Source organism: Phalacrocorax carbo, chromosome 5 (assembly GCF_963921805.1).
Source record: "Phalacrocorax carbo chromosome 5, bPhaCar2.1, whole genome shotgun sequence".
Classification (NCBI taxonomy): Eukaryota; Metazoa; Chordata; class Aves; order Suliformes; family Phalacrocoracidae; genus Phalacrocorax; species Phalacrocorax carbo.
This window is the reverse complement of record NC_087517.1, coordinates 54,917,380-54,934,963: the sequence shown is the minus strand read 5'-3', so window position 1 is coordinate 54,934,963 and position 17,584 is coordinate 54,917,380. Positions and strand designations below refer to the sequence as shown.

General features: G+C 44.1%; 1 protein-coding gene across 5 annotated transcripts in view; it reads left to right on the top strand.

The window, feature by feature from the left end:
* The first annotated feature begins 10,029 nt into the window (after positions 1-10,029).
* OSBPL5 (oxysterol binding protein like 5) overlaps positions 10,030-17,584 on the top strand; it is a 141,323-nt gene continuing 133,768 nt past the window's right edge. For 2 of the 5 annotated variants that reach the window (XM_064452535.1, XM_064452533.1), the window contains exon 1: positions 10,693-10,959. The gene's annotated coding sequence lies outside the window, so the exon portion shown is untranslated. Of the gene's footprint in view, positions 10,152-10,185; positions 10,331-10,689; positions 10,960-17,584 lie in introns of those variants that run through there. The other 3 variants (XM_064452538.1, XM_064452541.1, XM_064452540.1) reach the window with 3 other exon arrangements.

Genomic DNA, 17,584 nt, shown 5'->3' with positions numbered 1-17,584 from the left:
CAACCTCTGTAATTAAACCAGCAGTAGATCCCAGGAGGACACTTTGTGTCTAAAATCAAGGCCTGCCTTTTTTACTTTATATTGTTGCATGAATTCTTTAAGCTATCCTGACAAAACACAGTCTTCACCTAAAATCAGAATATCCACCCTGGTCTAACGCAAGCCATTTAATTAGGCCAGTATAACCAGGAAAAAAATATCTGCTTAGAAAAGCCCACAGGTATCTATTTATATTCACTTTGTGTTTAGAAAGGTACCTTCCCATTTTAACAGAGCAGAATTTCTTTTTACAAGTGAGTTGAGAGTCTGCCAAGCAACTGCCAGACATTGCATACTCTGTGTTTTCTGGAACTGATGCCATTTACCTGTGCTTTGGGTAAGAATTGAGAGTCTGCTCCCTCCCCAGACAGCGCCCTCCTACCTTTCCACCCAAGCCTCCCTCTACCAAGCATACTGCTGCCATACCAAGCAAGCTTTTCTTTCTGTTTAAGAAAAGAGAGGAGAGGGGAAGAGAAACTGTTATCAGTTCATGGCCTTACACTTTTAGGGTTATGTTATTTAGGGTATCTTTCTGGCTTTCTTATAAAAAAAAGGGCATAGAAAGGCCTTCATTGCTCTTTTTTTTCTAGGCAGACAACAGCCTAAACACAGAAACACTGTCTCTGACTGATTTGCCACTTCTCTAAAGGTAACTTTTCTTCTTTGCAGGTCCTTTTAGTTTTGGAAAATAAGATCTTTGATTCTAAAAGCTCATTGGTACTTTTGGAAACTTCTTGGGGTTTTTTAAGGGAAAATCTAATGAACCCACAGGAAAGCAATAGAGAAGAACAACTTAGTGACTGTGTTTCTCCCTATAAGTGATAAAGTGCAATACTGAACTGAAATAAAATATTGTTATTTGTATAAGAATAGGAGTAATTGCAGTTCTAGGCATGGTAGGTAAGATATCCAGTCACGTCAAGAGTTTAAAATGTAAGTAAACAAAGTCTGGGGGAAAGGCTCCATCCTGCAGATGAAGAACAGAGTGTGGGTGAAAGGTTTGCACAGAGAAATTCAGTAGCAGAGGCCAAAACAGGGACCTGCTCTGATGAGGATGTTATTTTCCTCATCAGACCCTCCTTTCTTTCCTTTGGGCTCTATGCTTTGTACCAGCTTGCAGACTAGGCTTTTTGAAACTATTTAGTATTCATCACAGATGACAGCCTGTAATTTTGTGAAAAGTAACATCTGCTCAGGGAGAAACTGTGTGCATGTGTATAAGCAGGTTTCTAAGACATGTATTTGGGGAAAACAGTTTTGCTCGAATATCCCTAAAATTTACCAGCCTATTTGACGTAATCCAGTGACCCAGCCTCAGACCAATCTTCTCAGGTAAAGGAAAAGGATATGTAATTATCTCCAAACCCCCAGCTGACATCAGATGGCATTGCTCCATTTCAGATCTAGTCCATTATGGTTTTTGCTGCCTGATAAAAAGAATTTCCCACCACTGGCAAGTGGAAATTTTTAAAACCAATCTATATGCTGGACTTCACTCTCGCTTTAGCCAGCGGAGCCTTGTATCTGTGCTGCTGCTGAGACAGTTCTGGCTGAGTCCAGAACTGCTAGGTTCCATCTGGTTTCACTGGAAAGTTTGACAGAGTTGTGAAGAGCACAGAGTTTTGCTGAAGACCACAAGTTGGCTGAGCTGCTTGGCACAGCTCTGATGAAAATAGACTATATTTTAAGGTTTTAATATGACCCCACACCCAAGAAGCTTCATCAGGATTCTGCTCTGCTTAAAAAAACTCCTTTGCCAAGTGTTGTTTAAGGTACTTTTACAGAGTACTACAAAGTTAGCTGTTCATATTCAAATGCAATTATTTGTCTCCCCCTGAGATCAGCTAAAGAGAATATTTAATTCTACTCTTTATTCTACTCTCTCCTTTTTACCCAATCTAATGGGAAGCAGGACAAGGATTAATTGCATGTCATAGAGTCTCAGAGGGTCCCTTGTTCTGGGTAGCAAGAGATCATTGATAGTCTTGAACTCTGGTTTCATTCAAATATGCCTGATTAACATTATTCCTCTAGTCCTGTAGTCATACAAATATAAATACAAGTAATAACACTTTAAACTAACACATTTTACATATTTGTATATTTATTACAATTTCTTGGTCTATGTAACCACAGATAGCGTTTGTTGTTCAAAACTATGATACGTTTTTGAGTGACTGCCTTTTTAAAAAGGCATCTGTTCTTAGAAGTTGGTTTGACTTTTAATCCCTGTATCTTTACCATGAGAGTTCAAAGTGGATGGCTGCTACATTTTACATGGTTCATCTTCAAAACAGTAGCATAAAATCACCATAGGGCAGTGGCTGATTGAAGAAAGCAGCCTTTGGCCCCACAGCGAGGCTTGCACTCAGTGGAGGCCTGGGTAGAATATGGGGCTGTGGTGCTTCAGCTGCGGGTTCTGCTTCCAGCAGTGCCCGGTGCGAGCCAGCTGCCCCACTTCCACACAGCCACGCCACCTTGGTGTGAAGTGGGGATGAGTAGCCTGACCCTCACTGCCAGGTAGTAATCCTCATTGCCAGATAGAAAGGCTAAGCAAAGTGCTCTAGGGCTTGTACAATCCCAAGGAGCTATTAACAGTCAGTAGATAAGGTGTCATGTTATCCTAAAATCTGACTCTGCATTCAGCAGTATTTTTTTTCTACCAGTATCTCTTTCTTCAGTCAGCAGTCTGCTCATATCTCAGATGTGTCATTCTTGGTTTTTTTCAGGCAGATCAGCAATGTGGTTTTGAGGTAAATCTCCAGATCGTCTTTATTTACTGCTCTTTGATTCATAGCCAGAGCAGTCTTGGAGTACCTGCACCTGGATTCCCTTTCAGTGAAACATGGGAAGATATACTCTAGGTGCATACCTAATTCACTGTAACTGCTGACTGATGCTGACTTGATGGGACCAGACTAAAGCTAGTCCAAAGCCAGCTCTCTGAAATGCAAATAGTGTGGATGTTGCATCCTCATCACCAATTTCTTCACCCTACAGACCTGCTCCTGCTTGCTAATGTAGCAATAGCATGAGAAAGCCACACACCACAGTGGGCCTGATTTCACTGTATGAGGGGATCAGGAGACATAACAATGTGTGGAACAATGAAGTTCATCTGGGCTGAAAACAGCTAGGACATTAATAATTTTATCTGCAAAATGATGGAGCAAATATTTACAGTTCTCTGTGATCACCATCATACTTCCCAAGCTATTATTCCACTATTTTAAGATTCAAATAGTAGCTAAATCCAGCCATCCTCTGTGAGGCTGCCTTTGTGTTTGGACTTCAATAGCACAGATCTAATTGGTGACTCTCGGATCAAAAAAGGTCCTCTATGGCACAAAAGAGATGGATGTTTTGCTCTGGAACAAACCTTTGTGTGTTGCCCTTTTGGGCTGTAAGTCAGAGCATGGTCTTTGATAGTGTTAGATCGGTTCTGGGCAAACAGATTTTTTCTTCCAGGCTTCACTCTTTTGTGTTTTACCTCTGCAACTGTAATTGGTGACAGGAACACTGGACAGGTCTCCCTGTTTGAAGCAAAAGGAGGGCAAAAATGCTGGCATCCCTCTGTGCAGACAAACCAATAAGCCAGCTGTCCTTCAGTAGTAGCAGAAAATATTATTGTATTTTGTCTTCCTGATCTCCTTCAAGCCTCTGTGGCAAGTGCAGGTGTCCTGTCCACGGGAGGCATCGGCAGTGACAAAGAATCCTTAAAATTAATTACAACAGTCAAGGAGACTTCTTTTGCTTGATCATGGACAGAGACAGAAGATGGATTTCAGAGAGCAGAGCAAGAAAGAAGCTGTGAGAGGTTCCATAATTTATCAGAGATCAGCTGGCTGCAAGAGTCAAGAGTCAGGCAAAATAAAAGGGGTCACCTATGAGAACAAACACATCCTGTAATGTTTGGAAGCCACTGCGAGCTCAGGAGTATGATATAGTGTTATTACAAAGCTACTAATAGATCAGATTTGTGACACTCTGGCCTGACTTCCAGATCAATAGCATATGTTGGGTGTCATATACTAGATTCAGTCATCTGTAAGTTTAAATGCCCCTCTCTGGAGAGGATGAAGTAATGAACAAAGCAGAGCTAAGCTGTGACTTTCTGTCTGCCTAGGTCCAGATCTATCTATGGACAGAGTATCAATCAGTCAATAAATAAATAGATACGTGTAAAGAGATTGATATTGGCCTATACGAAGATCTGTGTGATTATGAGTCTGATAATCAAATCCTTTATAGAGAGACACGTGTTTATGTTTCTTCTCACTGTAATGTTTCCTGTATGACAACGGCATTCAATCCAGACAGAATAAACTTGTTGGCATCTGTTCCAAAGTTTATCTAGGCAGGAAGAAAAAGAAACTAAAAAAACCTGGCCATTTATAAAGTTTGACTTCATATGGACCTTTCCCATTAGCTGTTGAGGAAATCTGTTATCAGTCAGAAACATGTCAGCTATCCACACTGGATGTTTCAATATTAGCCAGCCATGCAAAAATTTAATTTACATATTTATTTGTATGCATTTATGCATATATTTACATATACATGTATTTTTATTTTTATCCCTAAAGGCTTTGTAATAGCTAGCTTGCTTTGCAATTAGCTTGAAATATGACCAAGAACAAGGGCTATTGGGATGTTTTTGAATAGCAAATTGGTTTCATGTCATGTCTTATCAAGGGTTTTGAAATCTAGCCCAGATTTCACTGGACAATTTGTCAGATCCTGAATATCTCGGCTACTTTCCAGAATGCTGCTAGCTGCAAAAGGAACCTTGCTCACTAGATCAGTTCAGCATGTTGGGCTGCCCTCTGAGAGGAGACTTGCAGTTTGTTAGTAGCCAGGCCTGCAGGACCAAATCAATGGTGACCAAACTCTTCAATCTATTTTTCACACCAAAGCATAATGGCAGCATTCCATTTAATTTTCTGTTTTAGATGCTTAGAGGAAAATCAGCTAGGCTTGTGGTGCTTCATGTGAACAGCCTTCAGATGAGCAATAAGAAATTAGGACCTCAGGTAGTCACAACTAAACCTCATTTGACTCCAGCCACAGCAAGACCAAGGTGTGTGGAAGAAGTCTTACTTCCCAGCACAGACCTTAATCTAGGACTTCTGAGGATGAGCCCCCTTGAGATGGAAGTTTATGTTAGTGAGGGTGCAGGGTAGAAAAGGTGAGATCTGCCCATGAGGTCTTGTTAAATATAAGGTACCTAAGATCACAAAAGATCTCTCTGAGATGAGGTCTGGGTAGAAGTAGTTGAAATGACACTGTGTTTAGACTCCTGAAAACACGCTTGGGCTTAAGGTTGTAGAAAGCAGGGCACAACCCAAGCATATGACAGATCCTATAGAGAAAACAAAGTGGGTAGCAACATCTGTGATCTTTTATCTTGTTACTGGCAGGTCTTTAAAATTGCCTCTGAAGCCTCTGCTGCAACATATTGCTGGAGACTCTTTCCTGAAAGCTCAAACCCTCTTTTACAGGACCATCAGAGCTGTGAATGGCTCGTGAGCCCTTTGGAGGTTTAGTCCACTGGCTGAAATTCCTAGCCAGATAACCTCTTTGCTGTCACCCAAAGCCCAAATATGGACATTTGAAAATCTTCTGACCAGGGCATGTGGATAAAGCAAGGCTCTCAGATTGTTTACTTACTCCGTCTTCTCTAGTACTGCTCCAGGCAGGGAGCATGGTGCTAACATGGCCAACATCCATCATTCATGCAAAATGTCTCCTAAGCTAAACTCAAGGCAGTCCACAGGGACTACTGCAGATAGAAAACAATACAAAAGAAAAGGAGATGAAATACAAAGCAGCACAATCTAAACAAGATCTTAGAATTGTGTTGTCTACCCATCTCAGCAGCTGACTGACAAAGAAGAAGGATGGGAGCTGGCCTGTGTTACTGTATGGTGAATATATTAAACACTCAGGAAAAATTACCTCTACTAATGGAGGAAAAAGAAACAGCCAGAAACATCATCTCAGCAGGGAGCACACACTAACACACAGGAGCTGCTAAAGTAAACATAAGTGCAGTCTGGGGTATCAAAACATGTTGGCATTCTGCTCCTTTTGATGCTTGCCCACTACCAGCCATGAAATCTTCATGCTGCAGCTTTTATGCTTTGCAATGTGACGTGAACCTCTTTGCAAAGCTGATACTCCCTGTATCTGTTACTCACCGTGCAGCCTCCTGTGTAAAGCCCCAACTTTCAGCAGCTATCAGCTGCTGAAAATTTTCCTCTACCTTTTGGCTCAAGAGGACTCCAGTCGCTCCCAGGGAGATGTTTGTGGTTTTTATTAACTTCCCCAGAGACCTGTTCTAGCAAACTTGCAATTAGAAACCTGGTTTAGCAGCAGCTCTGTTTTTCAAAATGTAAAATGAGCAAACACGTATAGCTGTGGACTTACTTTTTCAGAGCTCTAAACAGACAGACTACTATTTGTTAACAAAAACCTCCTACTCTATCCAGCTATGGGATTAAATATTTTTGCTAAGGAACTTTGCACTGGGAAACACATGTGGCTAAAAAGTGATCTTTTTCTCATCATTAATTGTATACAGCTGTGTTGAAGCTTATGGCTAATGATAAAGATCCCTGTTTAATAACTTCTTTTTTAACTCATTTGTTTTAAAGCTTCCTGCTTCTTGTCTCGCTATGTGTCATGAGCTTAAGGGCGAGTGTCTTGCAATGCTAACAACTATTCATACGATGTCTGATTAACATGGTTATGGCTGTAGAGACATTGTACTAATTATGATAGGAATGTGATTGTTCCTCCCAATTTCCATTTTAATAGAGGCCAGTAAATATATCTGATGGCTTTTATGGTATCTAATAACCTTTGTAGTCATAAACGGGATCTTGTAGAGCTATTGTAGATATGTTGTGTGATATAGGAAAGCATAAAATGCAGGTCTTGTGGACACTGCAAAATGAGTATGTATTTGCATTTCACATAGGTGGGGTCTGATCTCTGCTGGGGAGAAGAGGAGATCAGCAGGTAGCAAAAGGTGAAGGATTCAAAGAGGAAGATGCAGGGGAAAGCATTGCAATCATTTTCTAGAGTCAACGGCAGGCTGCTGACCTGAAAGAACTGAGTGATCTGTCTGTTGCTGCAGCTCACTTCCCTGTCTCCCTTTATCACCATTTTTAAACAGCACTGATGCTGCATTGCTGCACATCTCCTAGGGTTGTTGTAAAAGACATTAGATATTGTTTTCAAGTGCCCTGACTATTAAACTCTCTGGGCAAGGACTGGAGTAACACAACTGAATCATGCTGATTTCACTTTCCCAGCGCTACAATCACAGTTTATTGTCCTTTCCTGTTTTTGCTACCCTTGTTTGGGATAGAGTTCACACCAGTTTACGAGCCTTCTTAGGACAGAGTTGCATTGTTGTGGTGAGAAAGTTGAGTGTTGCAAACGCCAGCAAATGTCCAAAGAAAATATCCCAGCTGCAGACCCCCTAAAAGGAAGTCTGGTTTCTTGCGAAGGAGAATTGAAGCCAGAAGGGACCTCAGCCCTAACTGCCAGGTACATCCATCAGAGAGCTTTTGTCAAAGGGATATGTCATATCTGGGGGACACTGATGAATTAGCTTTAAGCTAGGGAGCTCAGGTGGTGTTAGCACAGAAGCTGGTGCACACAGCAAACCTGACCCCAAATGCAGGGTTGGGTCATGAGCTCTGTGCTCCACAGCTACCCTGTTAGAGTTCTACAGGCAGCTTGGGTATATCTGCATGAACTGCAGGCAACGCAGGCAAGGTAATCATAACCAGCAGATGTGTTGTCTTCTGAATGGCTGTTAACAGAACAGACGCTAGAGGGCTGTGGAAAACAGTCTTTTAAAATATTAATGTTTGCATGGTTCAGTTTCTCCACTTTTCTGTAGAGAATTTATAAGGGGGAGGATGGGTCCAGGTCCTGCCTTTGACAGATGGGCAGGGAAGTGATGGATGTCACTCTTCTCATCTAACCCAGAGCCAGAGGACCCATCTGGTGCAAGGTCTGAAGGCACAGCAAATCCAATTTCAGGGCTCCCTGGACCACATCAAAAATGCCATGGCTACATGATGCAAAGCATCAGTCTGATGTAAATTTTTCTCTGACAGTCCAGTTTTACTTACAAAATACTGACAGTTTATCTGGCAAGCCTTTTGCCCTGTGTATCCACATCACTAATGTCACGTGCGCTGTCCTAGAACACATTGCAAAACAGAAAGTGCATTCTTTATCAGGGTCTCCAACTGCTTTGACATGAATGTTTTTGGACGCTCAGTTTTATATCAAATGATCTCAGTGTTATAATGATGTGGCAATGAACAGATGAGATATTAATAATCATTAAATTATTGCCTGAGAAGAAAATATTTTACTGGAAAGCTTTAGCCGAAACACTTTTTAAAGTGTTTTAAAAACTTTAAAACTTTTGAAACAGAAGTCCTTGGAAAGTAGACTCTGCATCCCATTGTGATTTGTGTAGGGATGCTATAAACCCTAGATCTCCATATCAAAGTAGCAGAAGAGCCACTTCTATTGCCACAGCCGGACAAAGCCAGTCTGGATGAAGACAGCAGGATCAATGTCAAACCCACGGTTTAGTGAAAAAGCCATTTGGACAAGGCAAGGTGCTAGCAAACTACTTGCCTGCGTTTGAATGAGCCAGCCCTAAAAGCAGAAGGGTGAAGGGAGTGGGAGGCACAGAGGAGCCTGGCGTGGCCTGGAGCAGACAGGGTAGGAGGCAGCGAAGAGAGGGAGAGACAGTACAAGCTGGGGTAAGCTGCTTCTGCTTCCAACACAGCAGCTCTGCCTGGCACTGCCCTGAGCCAGGGTGACAAAAAGCCTTGGCTCATGCTTGTATTAGCATTTCTGTGCAGTGCCCTGCCCCATTGCACAGTACAGACTTACCCTCAGGGTAAAATTTTGGTGAGGATTAAGTAAAAATCTCAACTGACTTGAAGGCAGCTGAAATGATGATAACTCTCTGCACCTTGCAGGTGATGGCAGAAATCACTACAAATACAGGTGAATCTAATAATTACCTACCTACACAGGTGATTCAGGGGCTTATTTAATGGGTAGAGAAGGACTACAGTAATTTTTGGATAGTAGAGACAGCTTAGGCTGGGTCAACTGTTCGCAGTCCTGCTTTGTGCTAGAATTTCTAGGAGAGAGCAAAAATAGGTGGTGAATTTTCTCACCAGTACCCTGCTGTACTCCCAACTAGATACAGCGCATGTTGCTCTATATCCCACCAAGTTCATTAGGAGAAAATCAGCTACTTCTCCTGGCTAATGTTAGGTGTGTGGATGTAAGTGATGCTGGGTGAAGCTTGTAGTCCATGGATGGGCTGTAGCTGGCTGGAGGCAGTAAGTGAGAGAAATGGCATCCTTGTCCAAAATGAGCTTGCAGCTTTGGATGAACTCAGGATTTTTCTCTCAGATCTGAGAGACCTCTTCAGTTAATGAGTTGTTGCTCTTTTGAGTTGGAAGCTGGCTTCCTGGGTAGCATGAGGAACATCAGAGCTAGTGGGGCTTTGTCTTGGTTTAGAGGCTGCACACACTAAAGAGAAAAAGGATCTAGCTTTTTCTGTGAAGGGTGGGGTAGCAGAGCACTTCAGGCATCTGGTTTAACACTTCTGGTTTCAGAAGCATGAGATTGAGCTCCACGCTGTGGTTTGCACCAAGGGCTCAGCTGTACACGGGTGACTCAGGCTCGGCAATGAAAGTCAGATATACATGTTGGTCACATTATGCCCTCATGTGATTGTGGTTTCAGAAAGTTTGGGTGCCTTTAAACTCTGCTGCTACTCTGAGTCTGGGTGGACTTTTGGCATTACCTTTTCCAAGGGCAAAGGAGATGTGAAGTCCCGCTTGGCTTCCTGTTCTTGGTCCAGCCTTGAACCGTGGGACCCACAGGGTGGAGAGGAGAGGAAGCAGCAGTTAAATGCATGTGGCTGAGTGCTTTTTCTGCTCGTGATGTTTTACCAGATATTGTACTGCCTGTAAAGTCATGCCTCCCCCAAGGGGCCGGCAGTCTGCAGCCAGAGATGCGATGATTGGACTGTCCTCGTCTGGAGGAGCTTAGGGGTCTGTGCTTGCCATGGGATTGATTTTTTTGCTCTGGGTGCACAGGCGAAGCTGGGAGCGTGTCAGGGCTGCGCATTGTGCGGGTGCCTTTGAGTCACGGCGTCGGAGAAGGCATATGGCTGGATGCTGAGACAAAGTGCTCCTGTAGCTGGAGGGCTTCGGTGTGGCCATTTCCCCAGGTTGACTTTTCTCTGTTACCTTGCCCATGGCGTCGGTGAACCCCAAGGATGGCTAGCTGCTTGCTTGGGGGTGTCTGCGTGATTTTTGGTTAGGGGTTCGGGTTTTGTTTTTGCTGTATTTACTCTGCCTTGGCTTGAGCCTCTCCCTGTGTCGGGGAGAAGAAACAAACTCCGGGGGGTGGGGGGAATAACAAACCGAAGGGAGCCGAGCCCCGGCCGGGGCGGTCCCGGGGCACTCCCGCGGGTCCCAGCGGCGGCGGCGCGGGGAGCCGAGCGCCGCGCCCGCTCCGCGCCGATCCCGCCCGGATTTTGCACGTTTCCTTTCTTTTTCCTCCTTTTTTTTCTTCCTCTCCCTTCTATTTTTTCCTCTGTTCCCCCTCTCTTCCCTCCCTCCGTAGCGTGGTTGGATCAGTCTTTTGGTATTTCCTGCCGCCGCCGCCTCCCCCTAGCAGCTGTCCGGCCGCGGCCCGCCGCTCCGCGCTTTCGTGCCGCGGGGGGAAGAGGCTCCGCGGGCCCACGCGTGTCCCCCCACCCCAGCCCGGCCCACGCGTGGCTTGGAGACGGCGATGCGGGCGGGGCGCGGCGTGCTGAAGGCGGCGCCGTGAGGGGGGCTCGGCCGCCCCGAGCAGGTAAGGCGCGCCGGGCTCCCTCTTCCCAGCCTGGGGTCGGCTGTCTCCGAGCCCTTTACCCCCAAAAAGCCACCCCCTCCACCCCCAATACCCCCAAAAGCCATCCTCCCCAAAATACCCTCTAAAAGTGAATACCCCCTCCCCGCTAATTCCCCCAATAAATCTATTCCACCCCCAAAAGCCAGCCCTTCTCCCTGTCCGCCGTGCAGCCTGGCTGCCTATTTTTAAGCATAACGTGGTACCCCAGACTCATCTTATGAGCAGAGTGATTTTGGTTAGAGGCTGAGTATTGGCAGCTCCGTGAGGTAGCCCTGCTGCCTCTGCCCATGCTTTGTGCCCAGGTTGCATGCAGCAAGGGTGTTCAGTTTCTGTGTGTGCCTGTTGCAGTTTGGGGTTTGGGGCGGGAGCTGTGGGGTGTCATTCCCCCCTCACTGGCATCTCTGCATGGCAGGGTTGGATAGCCGGTGTGTGGCTGGCGTGGGGGATTGCAGGCTCTCAAGGTGACATCGTTTCTTTAGACATGGGGGCGTATCTGGTCAGTGGAACACATTTTTAATATACTTCCAGGATGGTGAGGAGATAGCTGGGAGACTACACTGGTAATAACTGGCTGTGTGTAAGTAAGGATAGTGTAATTATCTTTCCTGTTGGTACTCATACAGGCACCATACTGGAGACCATTTGCATTTATATCTAAAAACCAAGTAGACCAGAGTTTGGAAACGCTTTTAGCTTGCACTAAGTGAAGCGCGGCAGTATTCCCAGAGAAATAAATATATAAGCATGTACAACTGTCTGTTGGATCAGAAACCATGTTTTTCAAGTGCTACACAAACCTAAAGTGTTGCGGTGTGAAACAATTGTTTAACATAAGTGAGGTGGAAACTTCTTTAAGCTGTGTAGTCACCTCCTCACTTCATCCAGCTGCAGCAGCATCTTTGTTGTCAAAATATTCCTTCCCTCTCTTTGCACTTATGCATGGATAATAGTAGCAACGTCTGTACAGCAGAGAGCAGCCACTGCACTGGATGCGTCCCCAGATGCCACCTTTCCTCCTTGGCAGCAAGTTTCCAAAGAGGTGTGGGGGGTGGTGGTGGTGGGAGATAAGCCTCCAGTCACAGCCTGTGGCAGCTTACCCTCTGGGCTGCAAGTGGAGAATGGGTGTTCTCTGCAGGGCAGCTCATGGTGGGGTGATAGGTGACCCTGAGAGTATGCTCATGCCAGCCTGGCGAGGATGGCGGTGGCAGAGCTGGGCCAAGAAGGCGTGGGGGCAGCAAGGGAGTCTGGTTCAGCATCAAGGTTTACTTTGTGCCACTATTGATCAAGGCAGGGGTGGCAATTCTTTGATAGAAGGGTAAAAATGTGGGCCTTAGTCCTGCCCGCAGCCTGTTTTGGTCTGAATTGGACAATGTGAACATAATGAATGATTTAATTGCAGTGCTACATGAATGCAACTGGAAGGCAGATGTACTGCTGTGATCTTTTCATGGTACTTAATTTCCATGTGCTTTATTGCAATGCTGATTCATCAGGTGAGTGGGAGGGAGGCTTGTACAGGTGGTTCAGTTTCCAATACTGGATTAGGTATTTAGCAAGGTGTTTTCTTGGCTATAGCAGGGGAAAAATGGCTCTGTGTCCGATAACGGCGCTGCAGTTTGGAAACTGGGATATCACTAGGAAAAGGCCATTCCTGTAATCTGCAAGATTTGTTTGAAGTCAGTGTGCTGTGTTCAGAGCAAAACTTAGACTTGACTAATTCATATTATTTTCATAGATCATAAAAATTTTAGCTAAGCTGATCTGAATTGGGTTAAGACTCGCTTCATGTCCAAGGGACGTGTTATCTGCTGGAGGCAATTGTGAGATGGTCAGCACTGCCAGTGGTGAAGGTCTGTTAGGGCTGGATCAGGGGCATATGAGAAGAAAATGGGAGTGCCCTGAAGTGTGTCAGCAGGGTCCTGCAACAGGACAGATTTGTGCTGTTTGATCTCCTGGGGGATTTATTTGGGGAAAAAGCTGCATTAAGTGTTTCTTCTGCTGACCTCCTTGCCTTTGGAGCATTAACAGCACAGTGTTTTCTCAGCCAGAAATGCTGTTCCTCACGATTCCACTCTTCAATATGAGATGTCTCTAGCAGCACGTCGTAGGTGTTTGTGCATGCCTGCTGTGGTTACTAAGGTAAAGGAGACAGAAGCAGCAGCTCAGGGAATGAGAACAGACAATCCAAATGCCAAATACAAGTGGGTTTGGGCAAGAATGACAGTGATCTGTTATGCCAGCCTGTCTCTGTGGGGCTGGGCTTGCTTAGTGCTTGCGCAGGCGCCTGTCATTGCTGGTGTTTGTGCTGTGTTTTCCTGAGCACCAAGCTTCTGAGACTGAGCAAACTCCTCCCAGGTGCTGCTGTGTATGGAGCTTACAGTCCTCTTTGTGGAGCAGTGTGGTTGTGGTGCATTTAATTGTACAGGGCTGTGTCTAAATCACCGGTTCTGCCCTCATCCCAGCCCCTCCCCACCACTGTGGCTCTTTCTGGCCATGAGGGAGGAAGGAGACAACCATCCTGAAAAACACCCTTTTGATAAGCAGCTGGTGAGCCTCTGTGGAGGGCTAAGGAGCAGCATACATCCTGCCCAGACTTTCCTGCCTGCTGCTTTATTGTTCCAGAGGATGAGCTGCTGAGGGCTTTGTCCCGAATCCCAAGTGGTACTCTCTGCATCTGTCACACGCTGTCCTGGTTTTGCAATCTCATCTTCTCATTGTACCTGCCTGCCTTCTTCATGTCTCTCCCCCGGTGGTGATGGGTTACTCTTTAGGAGCAGTCTCCCTGCCTGCAAAATTTACTGGCCATGTGCTTTTGCTGTGATATTAATAGGACACACACATTTTAGCATAATGCATGTTTTAAGCCAGCTTTCAAATAGTAGCAGCTCTGAGATTTCTTGTTAAAATGCTCCTGTCCATCACTACTCTGGAGGTGGTGGGAGAAAAATGAATTCACGGCTGCTTTCTCCCAAGATTGGAATGTGAGACTAGGTAAGCCAGTAAATAGCAAAAACTTCCCAAAATAATGCCTCCTGACCCAGATTATTTTATGACTGAGGGACTCAAAAGCCAAGACTGCTTCAATAATTTCCATATTTCTGAATTACTGGAATACGGTTTCAAGGTGTAGGGGTGTTGTCCTTGCATCAGGCTCTAGGTAATGTTTATGCATCTATATAATACAAAAAGATCAAGGGATTAAAGGGAAATATTCTGCAAAATAGGAAGCAGCTGACAGCAGGCTAGTAAGAGTCACCCTTAAATGGTTCCTGCCCATCACAAAAGGAGGGTGATATGAAGAGTGGAATTTTTTTTTTAAGGTTAGAATAGTCCAGCTGCTTGTGTGTTGGTGGGTTTTTGGTTTTGTTTTGTTTTTTCTTGCGACCTGGATAAAAAACATGGGCATAACCCTTGTGCTCTAGTCTCAGATAGTTCTGTGTTGTGTTTGTAGAGCTACAGTTGAAGTTGTGCCGTTATTTCCCTTACGCTCCTTTTGGATTGAAGGATTTATAGATGTGTAAATCAAACTCTAGAATAAAAAGGTTCTTTTCTCCTCCTTGTTTAATAAATGGCTAGGTGTACACCTAGGCTTCCTTTCTGAAATGTCATTGAGGTCTGTGCTATGGGCCAATATCAATAACCTTATCATGCTGGCAGCCTTCTTGGTGATAGTTTTTTTTTTTTTTGGATGTGTTTTGTTAAACTCCACACCAAAGTTTGACTTCTTGGGAATTGGCTGTAGGGCTGTGTGAATTTGAGTGTGTGGGCAACCCAGTTACCATTTGCATGATTATAGTATCAGTGTAAATTTAATCAACTAAAGGCAAAAGAGAAATACACATCCTTAATAAACTGGCACATGTGCAGCTATCCTTGGCAGGGAGGGAGGGGAACCCAACACTGAGTCTGCCTGCTTCATCCTGTCTAATCTGCCAGTGAACCAATCAATGTGAAATTGTACCCCCAAGGAATAATGTAATAGCTATTTTGTGTATATTCCCAAAATGGGATGTTACTGTAGCAGAGTCCCAAAGGGTATACTGTCGAAATTGATCAGCAGAGGCTAAGATAAAAGCAGACTTGCTGCTTACCTGTATAAGATGCAGAGGAGAGGCATTGAGTGATGAAATGTTTTGTGTTGAGTGGAAAGCTTGAATGTGAACTTCGTCCTTCTGCATCCTAGCCAGCACTTTGAGCACAAAAGCAGTGTCCTGCTAGCTCTCCTTCAGTTTTCTCACTGCAAAAACATGAGATTGCTCTAAAAGGCACTTCAATTTCTATGTTAATGAAGTTTGTTCCAGGTAACTGCTTGTGTGTTGTTGCTCCTTCCCACCTTCAGTGCTGCAGGGACAGTTTGGCTTTTGTTACCTGGGTTGTTTGATGCCACTTAAGAGTGCAAAGCCTACCCTAGCGTTGCACTATTCAATTGCTTTGCTCTTTTCTCAGACTATGACAGGGAATTCTCTCATCACAGCAAAAAATTGCCATGTCCTAGTAAGGAAAGGAAGTCTGCTGCATTGCATAGAACAGGTAACTTACCATTGGTAATCTTGGCAGAATGAAAAGAACAACTTATATTTTTCTTTTTGGTATGACTTTCAGCATCAGGAGATAATCACTTTTATGTAGTAGTGGGAGATGACTGATGCTTTTTGACACTTTTTATCAAACATTGCACAGTTCACTTAGGGAGCTGCTGCTGGCTCATCTGTAAAATCCCTGGAAGGTGAATGTGAAATTGTCAGTGGAATTAATGCTGGGGCTGGGGAGATTATTCTGGTAAGTTCCTGGCATGGATACAAATAGATGAGATTTCTACTTTATAAGATGAATCTTTCTGCCTTTTCTTGCTGTGTTGCTTTGAAAAGAACCTCGTGCAAAGCTGCAAGCCTGACAGTTGCTGATACAGTGAATAATTTTTTTCCTTCTTACCTTACTAAGGAAAGAAATCTGGATTTGCAGATCATTTCATGACCTTTTCTTTCAAATGTGGGTCCAGTTCAGGTCTGAGCAATATACCTTTTTTCCATAAAGTTGTAAATCTTTATTTTTGGATTATGAAGGCTTTCTGTGAATATTGAACGCACCATACAAACTACAGCACTAGTGGGCAAGGCAGTAATTTAAGCTGCCTTCCGTGGAGCTCTTTGTTATTGTCAATCTAGAGCAGGACACAGGTGTGTTAGGCATGAAATACACAGCCTTTGCATTTTTAACTTGGTTTAAAATTTTCTTCTTTCCATTTTAATGGAGGTTAATTTGGCCCAACCTCCTTGTCTTGCTCTGCCTTTAACATTCCTCTCTGAAGAGGAGATGTAATCTGAAAAGAAAGGATATAAATGGAATTTTTTTGTTTGTTTGCTTTAATCAGGTTCAGTGGATGCAAACCAGGCCCCATGTTTTTTTGACTGGTGATCCACCCAGGCCTGTAATGACTCTGCTGTTACCACCTAAATTTCTTTCTGGACTCCAGGTCACGGGAGGCACATTGGCATACCTGCACTCGCTTATTCATACATTTATGCATTGCAGTAGATTTGGGGAGCTCTAGTTGTGGACAGGGCTGGAGGCTGTGTAAACCAAGCCCAGACTGTCGGGCATCTAACCCAGTTTTTTCCAAGCTGGTATTCAAGTTCTAGCTTGTGGAAACCCTCAGTGTAGGTGCTGAAAGCTCTCTTTTCCAAGAGGGTGAGGTGTGCAAAGAAGCTGGGAGGATCCTCTAGCCATGGGTGTATCTGAGAAGTGTGGTGTAGGGTTCCCGAGTGCCCCGAGAAGGTCTGTGGCCAGGGTGTGTTAGCATCAGCTTCCCATGCCTTTTTCACCTTCTCTTATATCTGCCTGGATTACACGTTCCTTGGTATCGAGATCTATCTTTTATCGTAAGTTCCTACAATGTCTAGTGCAATGTGGCCTTGGCTTCTGCTGGGCTGTTCTGTAATGTAAATAACAATAATCCCATTGTGTAAGCAAGATACTGAATAACTCGTCTAAGAGAGCGGGTGCAACAGTGCCAGTTTTATTCTCTTCTCCGAACAGGTGCATCCTCATGAGGAAATAAAAGGTAGGTAGAGACCAAGTGAGAAATATTGAGCAATGACTGACTCAGAAGCAATTTAACCACAATAATCCCTATAGTACTAAAGATTCCTTTTCCCGGAAATGCACAATATGCTGCTCTCTGCTATAAAGCTGTCGTCAACTGACATCACTGAGTTAATATAAGCCTTCCTGTTATCCAGAAGATGCATAGTTAACAGAAAACAGTTCTAGTGCTGGCTGCTAATTATTGCTAATGTTCTCCCAGTTGTAGAACAACATAATAAAGATATTGCCTGCTTAATATTTTATTCCTAATGGCTGCTATGCTTACATTGTGTTAAAAATAATGCTTCTGATGCTTCGGGTATTACCAAGCCAGCGTTTGACTTATTCATGAGAACATAGAATGACCATTTATGAAGAGCATCTCTTGTAGATGCTTTGTCTTTTTTTTTTTGCTGAGTAGCAGTGTAAAAATTAATTGCTTTAAACAGACTGACCTTCTAGAAAAGATTTTCTTTTCTGTTTGTTTTTTTCACATCCTTCC